Source organism: Thalassophryne amazonica, chromosome 16, assembly GCF_902500255.1.
Source record: "Thalassophryne amazonica chromosome 16, fThaAma1.1, whole genome shotgun sequence".
Lineage (NCBI taxonomy): Eukaryota > Metazoa > Chordata > Actinopteri > Batrachoidiformes > Batrachoididae > Thalassophryne > Thalassophryne amazonica.
This window is the reverse complement of record NC_047118.1, coordinates 18119137-18128986: the sequence shown is the minus strand read 5'-3', so window position 1 is coordinate 18128986 and position 9850 is coordinate 18119137. Positions and strand designations below refer to the sequence as shown.

Below are 9850 nucleotides of genomic sequence, written 5' to 3'. Positions count from 1 at the left end.
TTGCTCGCAATCCACAACAGTGGTGCCGGTCAGATCTGACAACTGCTATCTGTGAGGGGCCGGACAAGCCTGAAGTCATTGTTAAACTCCTCCTCTTTCTTACATACATGGAGGTACTTTCACATACATACAGTATGTTCTGAAAAACGCCTTTGTCCCTCAGACCAATCAGACTGTACAACTCCTCACTCAGGGGGAGGAGGAGTAACAGGAAGACAGGGGACGGGAAGGAGAGGAACAGTAGGAGCCAGTAACGCATTATTGATCAGTGTGTCTGGTATTTACATTATATTTGCAAATTGTTTTTGTTGTTGTTTGTTTTGTTTTTTACTTTTGATACTCTGTGTGCTTCTTACCCTGTGTGTTGCTATTCAATGCTGCTGGAACCTCAGTTTCCCTGAGGGAGTCTTTCCAAGGGATCAGTAATCTAATCTAACCTAATCTAATCTATTCTAATATATTCTCACCGACACATGCAATTACTCGCACACATTTACTCACACATACATTTATTATCACTCACACATGTATTTATTGTCACACATTCATATATTTTCACTCATACATATATACATTTATTATCATTTTCACATTTATTCTCACTTAGACATTTATTCTTACTTACAAATGCAAATATCATCACACATACATACATTTACACACATTTAAACTCACTCACAAATATTTATTCTCACATATTCATTTATTCTCGGTCACACGTACTTTTATTCTCACTTAGACAAATATTTGTTCTCACATAGACATTTTTTCTTACTTACAAATGCACGTATTGTCACTCACACACACTTTTATTGTCATTTACACGAGTTTATTCTGACACACAAACATTTATTCTCACATTCATTTATTCTCGATCACACATACATTCATTGTCATTTACACAATGCATTATGTCACTCCCACACACACATTTACTCTCACAAATGAATTATACAAACATACAGTATGTAAATGTGTATACATAAGTATATTTTCACTATTGGAGTGTGCGTGCGTGCGTGCGTGCATGATAGATAGATAGATAGATTACTTTCAATCCAAAAATAATCCAAGGAAAATATTCCTTAATGCCCCACACTAGTGGAAAAATGTGTTACACAAGCGTTGTTAGCAGTGGCAGCGTTTTTATTGATTATGACTGTTATGATGTCTGAAAGCTGCGTGTGACTGTAGCGCTAAAGCCCCACCCATGTGAGTGATCGGCCTGTCTGTGCACGTCCATTTGACGCACTTGAAGTGATTAATAAAAGCCATTAGGCTCACGTATGATTAGCGTATCCATCACATGGTTGAATGTCGGGGTGGGTCAGGCCCGCTATGACAGGAACTCTCGGTCTCAGCTCTCATGAATAGGACATAAACAGAGAACATCCGTAAACAGTTTAGAAGACCCGTTTGGACTTTGTTCCAAATGTTGGGGTGGGAGGGAGACAAGTACAAGGAGGATGAGGACCAGAGGGGTGAGAGAGTGAAGCCATGCAGCTGATATTGCCCTTTCTAGCGACTTGTTGGGGAGGAGCAACACCAGGCTGCCTCTGTTCTCCTTTGGGACATTCTGCCTGTACAAACAAACCGACCCCGGGCCTCTGGTCTAATGGGAACCAGACCTGCTCAAGACCAGATCCATTCTCTCTCTCTCTCTCTCTCTCTCTCTCCCCCCTCTTCCCTTTTTTGCTCACTCCTTCTTCGTACGAGCAGTGCTTCACCAACGTGCACTCAGGCTGAAGGACGCACTTCAATTATCCTAAACAGACCTGAAAATATACCCCCTTCCATTTTCCAGTGTTCCCACATAGCAGCAGTTCCTGATATTCCATGTTTCTACATTAGCGCTGACCTTCTTGACCCTCGAGCAGCCAGACTCCAGTGGTCCTTACTTATCTCAGCAGATACACTTTCTGTCACTTTCACATGCTCTCTCTATCTGCATATCAGACACACTGAGAGAATTTTCCACTGATTCATATCAATACTTTGTTCTCCTGTACATTTAACCTTCATCCTACAGAGCTATGCTATATCTTTTTCCTACCATTGTTCATATATATATATATATATATATATATATATATATATATATATATATACAGGTTTAGAAAACATTTTGATCAAACAAGCGCCAGTCTCTCAGCAACTTCTCAGACAAAGGAATTCCGACGAGGGGCTGGACGACTCCTCCCACAAGGAGTGCTCACAGGCGAATGACATCACCGACAGGCGTGGAAAAACTCACGCATGCGCACGAGGGTTCAAGCATGTCTGATGTAAAAACATATGAATGAATCCATATAGTTTTGAAAAAAATAAAAAGGACCTATACTTTATTGACAGACCTCGTATATATCTTTATGGCATTTCAAATACAAAAAGTAAAGGCCGTCCTCAATATAAAAATTTCTAAAATTATCTTCAATGTTAAACCAAACACTCAATTTTAATACAATAATTAAGTTAATGTAACTCAAATTTTGAAAAAGTTAGAGTCACTCATTTCCATTAGTAAACTACTCAAAAATGATTGTTGTCATAACAACTCAGTTCCTTTAAGTGCATTTAAAGTTTTGGGGCATTTAAGTGTTGGTGATGTATTTCCAGTGCATTCCATTCACTCATTTTAATTGAGTTTATGTAACGGAGGCCAGCAGGTTTCGCTGTACGATGTAGTTAGTAAACCTCACTCCAACAGCTCAAAAGAATTCTCTGGTCACAAGGCCAGAGCCCTGGGTTTTAGCCTTCTGGTTAGAGAGTCTGACTTCCATGCCGGAGATTGTGAGTTCGCGTTCCGAGTGGAGCGAATGGGCGGAGTCATAACAACACAACACAGAGTCAACAAGTAAACGAAAGAATGCTCACAAAATCTAATCCAAAATGGAATGCAAATTTTTTAGGCAGAAATTTATTTCACTTTTTTTTTATTGAAAAACATAAACTAGATTTACATAAGTTTAATTAACTATAAATTAAGTTACTAAAACTTTAACAATTAAATTTAGATTTTTTTTTTTAAGTTGGCAAGCTCAAATGGTTAAGCAATCAATTTCCTCAAATGGTTTGAGTTCAACTAACTCATTAATTTTTACAGTGTTCCTTAGACTCAAACTGAAAGTAAATCTCTACAACTTGATATAAATTAATTAAAAATATAAAAGCCAAGATGATTGGGTACATAAGTAATCAGCCCCTTTGGTGTGATACATAATCAATTTAATTGCCAGTTTTCTTCAGTCAAGTCAGGGGATGGATACATGAACATTTCCAAGTCACTGAATATGTCTTGAACTTTATTTACATCAGTTATGAAGAAATACTCGTACAAACAGTGTGGCACTCAATGGTAAATCTGTGTGGAGGAGACAGTTTCTCAAAAACCGAGTGACTGTGCAAGAAGGAGAAGAGTGAGGAAAGCCACCAAGACATCCAGAAGACGTTATAGGCTTCTGTGGCTGTGATTGGAGAAATTGTGCACAGTGCATGTTTTGCATTTTGTATCTCCAGTTATACAGCTTCATGATGAAGTGCTATAGAGGAGGGTTTTCTTTCACCAAAACATTAAATGTAGGTTTGAATCTCAGATGTCCTTCTGGCAAATTGTAGCTGAACTTTCAGTTCTTCTTTTCATAAAAACCCTCCTCTGTGCCACTTCATCGTGAAGATGTAAGGATTCTCTGGTCTCTTACGTTCACTACTTAACCACTAGACCATCACCTATTTGACCTGAATCCCTCTCTCTTTTGTTTTGAAATTACATTTTTAACCTGTTTTAATATAATTTCCTTCATGTTGTGATGTCATTACAGGCTCTCTTGGACTGTATACTTGCTGTGTCCTACTTCAGGGTATGCATCCTTCTAAGGCTACATTTGTCCACTGTGTCCCTCATAAGTGGCACGATTAGGCTGTCTTATTTTGAAGGCTCTTGTGAATGCAGCTGACATGTAAAGTTTCTTTACCTGGGAATGATGTGTATCCTGCATGGACCAAATAATCTCACAAGTCATTGTACATTTTTGTTCAAGATAAACTATTGATAAATTAAAAAAAAAAACAAACAACAGGGATACCATACACTTTTGGGGTCCATATGAAAAGTTCAGATGCAAAAACCAAGTAAGTACTTTTTAAAAATGGAGAAAAATGTAGTTGAAAATGTAGATTTAAAGGAAACCATATTCCAGAAATGCACAGACTTTCGTCAATAAATGAAACAGTTTATTCAAAGTCTTTCATATTTTGCACACTGAGGTCCCCTTGACAGCCAAGTACATGTTGGCCTCACGAAAAATGTATGGTTAAGTAATGATGAGAAGTAAGTGTAATAAGCCCTGAAAAAGGAATACTCATCAATCATCAACATATTATTTATAAAGCGCTTACAGCACCGACTGGTGTCCAACGTGCTTAACATTAAAAACACAATTCACAAAAAATAAAACACATATAGAATAAAATTTTAAAACAGCACACAATAAACAGAACTTGTCACCTCCCCACTAAGTGTTAAAAAGCAGTTTAAATAAATAAGTATTTAACTAGATTTAAATGTGCTAGGTCAGCAATAGTACGTAACTCAAGAGGTAGATCATTCCACAGTCTGGGGCTGGCTACCGCGAAAGCATGATCACCCCCAGCGTTTATATCTGACCTCGGAACATCTAAGTAAAGCTGGCCAGACGCCCTTAATGTCCTACTGTAGGTGCGCAAAGTTAAATTTCAGACAAGTAGGGAGGTGCAAGGGCATAAATAGCTTCATAAATCAAACATTAAAATTTTAAAATGAATTCTAAAACGAACTGGAAGCCAGTGGAGTGAGGACAGGATGGCGTAATATGCTCATGTGTAAAAGTGTTTGTTAAAAGACGAGCAGCAGCATTCTGCACCAACTGAAGACCTGCAAGACATGACTGATTAATGCCCGAATAAAGTGCATTACAATAATAAAGTCTGGAGCTGATGAAAGCATGAATGGCTGTCTCAAGATCACGTCTACTGAGGAAATGCTTTATTTTAGCCAAAAGGCAAAGTTGAAAAAAACTAGCTTTGACAACAGAGTTTATCTGTTGATCGAACCTCAAACAGCTGTCAAATATACTAAACTAAGGGTCACACCAACTACGCTAGTTTGTCGTATACAGCTATCAAGGTTGCCAGGTGACAGTGGATAGTGGTGGGGAGCTAATAACGCAATCAAATTATGCTCTGTGGCTAGACCGTCTCATTTCAAACCTTTTGTTCCATCCTCCACTGTCTCTGAAGGCCAGGTCTTGGTAGGACACAGACTTAGAAGGGTGCAGCCCCTGAACATAGCCTCTGTTTACACTTAAAATACACCTGCTAACAAACAAACCAAAGACAAATCCAAGCCAAAACATAAACTACAGCAAAATTAGACATTCAGAAAAATCCTAAAAGTGGCTCTGTTAATGTGTGACTCTGAGCAAAAGGCGCTGTGTTGACCTACTGGGTGAGAACAGCTCAACTTTGGCTACAAACTGTGAATGTTCTCATTGTGACGGCTCAGAGGTTATCTATAAATGTCCTCCCAGTCTCAGTGCGCTCAGTATCTGAATGTTCTTTTTAACAAAATCGTGAATATTGGCAAAGAGCCAAAGAGAGACAACTCTTTAAACACAGAGCCTCCACATTTCCACACTGACAGTAAGTCCGATACAGAGGAGGCTGATTGTGATGCCGACTACTGACAGCTGGACTTCCAGACATTTAGTGCTCTTTAAATGATTACTGCATTCTTTTTCCTGAAAGATAAGCCCAAGATAAAATGCACGCTAACCAGGGCTTCAAGAAATAATTTTTTCAATCGGTTCATTCTGACCCGAATTAATATTTTAACGTTTCTGGTTTTGGGTTCCACCTTAAAATGTTCACTCCTAAAATGTTTAGAATCAAATTAAAGATTAGTTAATGAAGTTTCATGTAACATGTAACAATATGTATCTTTCAGGCGTACTATGTATCCAGAAAGTATTCACAGTGCTGTTTTCCACATTTTTTTTACATGACAGCCTTATTCCAAAATAGATGAAATTCATTTTTTTCCTTAGTATTCTACACACAATACCCCATAGTGACAATGTGAAAAGTTTTTTTGAGGTATTTGCAAATTTATTTTAAAAAACAACTAAGAAATCACATGTACATAAGCATTCACTGCCGTAGGTATGAAGCACAAAATTGAGCTCAGGTGCATCCAGTTTCTAATGCCCATCCTTGAGATGTTTCTACAGTTTAACTGGAGTCCACCAAATTCAGTTGACTGGACATGATTTGGAAAGACACACATGTCTACATATAAGGTCCCAGAGTTGACAGTGCATATCAGAGCACAAACCAAGCATGAAGTCAAAGGAATTGTCTGTAGACCTCTGAGACAGGATTGTCTCAAGGCACAAATCTTGGGAAGGATACAGAAAGATTTGTGCTGCTTTGAAGGTCCCAGTGAGCAGAGTGGCCTCCATCATCCATAAATAGAAGCAATTTGGATCCACCAGAACTCTTCCTAGATCTGGCTGCCTGTCTAAACTGAGCAATCAGGGGAGAAGATCCTTAGTGAGAGAGGTGACCAAGAACCTATAGTCACTTTTCCAGAGCTCCAGCATTCCTCTGTGGAGAGAGGAGAATCTTCCAGAAGGACAACCATCTCTGTAGCAATCCACCAATCAGGCCTGTATCGTAGAGTGGCCAGACAAGCCACTTCTTAGTAAAAGACACATGGCAGCCCACCTGGAGTTTGGCAAAAGGCACCTGAAGGACTCTCAGACCATGAGAAACAAAATTCTATACTCTGATAAGACAGAGACTGAACTCTTTGGCATGAAGCATGGTGGTGGCAGCATCATGCTTTGGGGATATTTTTCAGAAGCAGGAACTGGGAGATTAGTTAGGATTGAATGAATGCAGCAATGTACAGAGACATCCTGGATGAAAACCTGCTCCAGAGCGCTCTTGACCCCAGACTGGGGCGGCAGTTCATCTTTCAACAGAACAATTACCCTAAGCACACAGCCAAGATATCAAAGGAATGGCTTCAGGACAACTCCGTGAATGTCCTTGAGTGGTCCAGCCAGAGACCAGAGCTGAATCCGATTGAACATCTCTGGAGAGATCTGAAAATGGTTGTGCACCGACGCTCCCCATCCAACCTGATGGAGCTTGAGAGGTGCTTCAAAGAGCAGTGGACTCCGACACCACTACAGTTTTGGTGCTGTTAGATCTTAGTGAAGCATTTGTTACTGTGGATCATAATATTTTACTTGATAGGCTAGAGAATCTTTTTGGGATTACTGGAAGTATCATTGCGTGGTTGACGTCATACCTGTCCAGTCGTTCTCAATGTGTTTTGCATAATAACACTACCTCTAACCTTAGTAACATGAAATCTAGGGTTCCACAGGGATCTGTTTTAGGCCCCCTGCTTTTCTCTGTTCATGTAGCACCCCTTGGGCATAAACTGCGACGTTTTGGGATTGCCTTTCATTACTGTGCTGATGATACTCAATTGAACATGCCGATAACTGCTGGTGATCTCATTCACATCAAATCATTAGAAGATTGCCTTGCAGCAGTGAGAAACTGGATGTCTAGTAACTTCCAACTTTTAAACTCTGATAAGACTGAAATGATGGTTCTTGGTCCAGCGAGATATCGGCATCAATTTGACCAGCTAACGCTTAGCTTAGGTTTGTGTCTTATACATCATACAAAGTGAGGAACCTTGGGTAATTTTTGATCCTACGTTGTCCTTTGACCTCCACATTAGAGACATTAGGAGGACTGCTTTCTTCCATCTGCGAATTATAATGAAGATTCGTCCCATCCTGTCTATGGCTGATGCTGAGACTCTGATACATACATTTATCTCTTCCAGACTGGACTATTGCAATGCCCTATTTTCTGGTTTATGCAGTCCAGCATTAGGGGTCTTCAACTAGTTCAAAATGCTGCTGCCAGACTTCTGACATGAAGGAGAAGGTTTGACCACATTACACCCGTTTTGGCATCCCTTCATTGACTTCCTGTCTCTTTGAGGTTGGATTTTAAGGTGTTCATGGCCTAGCACCTCCCTACCTGGCTGACATGGCTATGCCCTACGTACCGGCTCGGGCCTTGCATTCACTGGGTGCAGGACTGCTGTGTGTTCCTAGGGTGAAAAAAAAGTCTGCAGGTCACAAAGCCTTTTCTTATCATGCCCCGGCTCTGTGGAAAGATCTCCCTGCACAGATATGGCAGTCGGACTCTGTGGAGATTTTAAGTCCAGATTAAAGACTCATCTTTTTACCCTGTTTTGAGTCAGGGGTGGTGGCCAAGTGGTTAATGCGCTTGGTTTCAGTGCAGAAGGTTCCGGGTTCAAATCCCACCCCTGCCACATTTCTCCATGTAATGTGGAGTTGCGTCAGGAAGGGCATTCGGCGTAAAACCTGTGCCAATTCAACATGCAGATCCACCTTGGATTTGCTGTGGCAACCCCGAGTGCAAAAACAAGGGAGCAGCCTAAGGGAATTACTTTTTTTTTACCCTGTTTTATCGTTAGTATTTTATGTGATTTCATGTTTTCTTTTATTGTTTTTATTTGTTATGTTTTTATTCTTTTGTTGTGTTTTTTTAAATGTTTTGATTCATGTTGTTCTTGTGCTGTACGAAGCGCCTTGAGACGACCACATCGTGAGTTGGTGCTATATAAATTCATAAAATTTGAATGTGAATTTGAGGAACGGGCAAAACTGCCCAGCGACAGGTGCACCAAGGTTGTGACATCACATTCAAGAAGACTTGAGGCTGTAATTGCTGCCAAAGGTGCATCAACAAAGTACACAGTAAAATTACCAGTGTTAAATTAACACTGTCAGTGTTAGTTTTACACTGGTGATTTTAGTGTTTATGACTAGAATTTTGAGTGAAAAATGAATTTAGTTCATTTTGGAATAAGGCTGTAACATAACAAAATGTGGAAAAAAGTGAAGCGCTATGAATATTTTCCAGATGCACCGTAGTACCAAGTACATCCAGCTGTTGCCTGAGGTCACTAGTTAACCTCCACGTCTTAGAACTGTACAGTAAGACAGGAAACTCCAAGACACTAAAGACCCCCCACCCCCATATCTGCCCTTGCTTCATTCTTCTGCAAAGATATCAACATCATCAAACACCTCTGCAACCATGACTCCATGAGGCCATCTCTCAGTCTCAAACCCAGAGATATGAATGTCAACGCAGAGATAAAGGAATCTGTTTATATGTTTGACATTTTTACCGCATGTGGATGCACGTCTGATGAGTCCAGAAAGTTGTTGAAAGCCTGGCTCTTGAATTTTGATTCAATCCAACTGCAAACCCAGCCTACGAAGTCAAGACCAGTAAACCTGTCATTGCAAACAAAAGCACCTAACCCCTCCCCAACACTCTATTATTTGAAACCAGCTCAGTGGATTTAGTGTCTTTTCCAAGGACACAGACAGGTAACATGAGCAGGAGTCAAATCCAAGTCTATATATTGGCAGCTCAGCTCCATTTGCATTGTCTCAGTCCAGCCAGCTGGTGTCCTTTCAGGGGGAGTTGGAGACTCTCTTCTGCTTCATGTTATGGCCACTGGAGATAAAGCAAAGGCCCTAAGTCAGGGCCACTATAAGACATAATATGTATTTCTGTTCTGGAACATTAAAAATCTAACATTTCCAGTTTTAGTTTTTGTTTGTTGAATTGATTCAAAGACTTGAGTTAACCGTACTTTTCCATTTCTTTTGAACATAAAACAAGTATAAAAAAAACTTTGTGTATCACAGAGTCTGTGATTACATCAGTGATGCAAAGTGTCAGG

The 9850-nt window shown here is 39.9% G+C and overlaps 1 long non-coding RNA gene across 1 annotated transcript in view; it reads left to right on the top strand.

Annotated features, from left to right (window-relative positions):
* The first annotated feature begins 308 nt into the window (after positions 1 to 308).
* LOC117528352 overlaps positions 309 to 9850 on the top strand; it is a 28230-nt gene continuing 18688 nt past the window's right edge. The window contains exon 1 of the long non-coding RNA XR_004565741.1: positions 309 to 422. This is a non-coding gene — a long non-coding RNA (uncharacterized LOC117528352). The remainder of the gene's footprint in view (positions 423 to 9850) is intronic.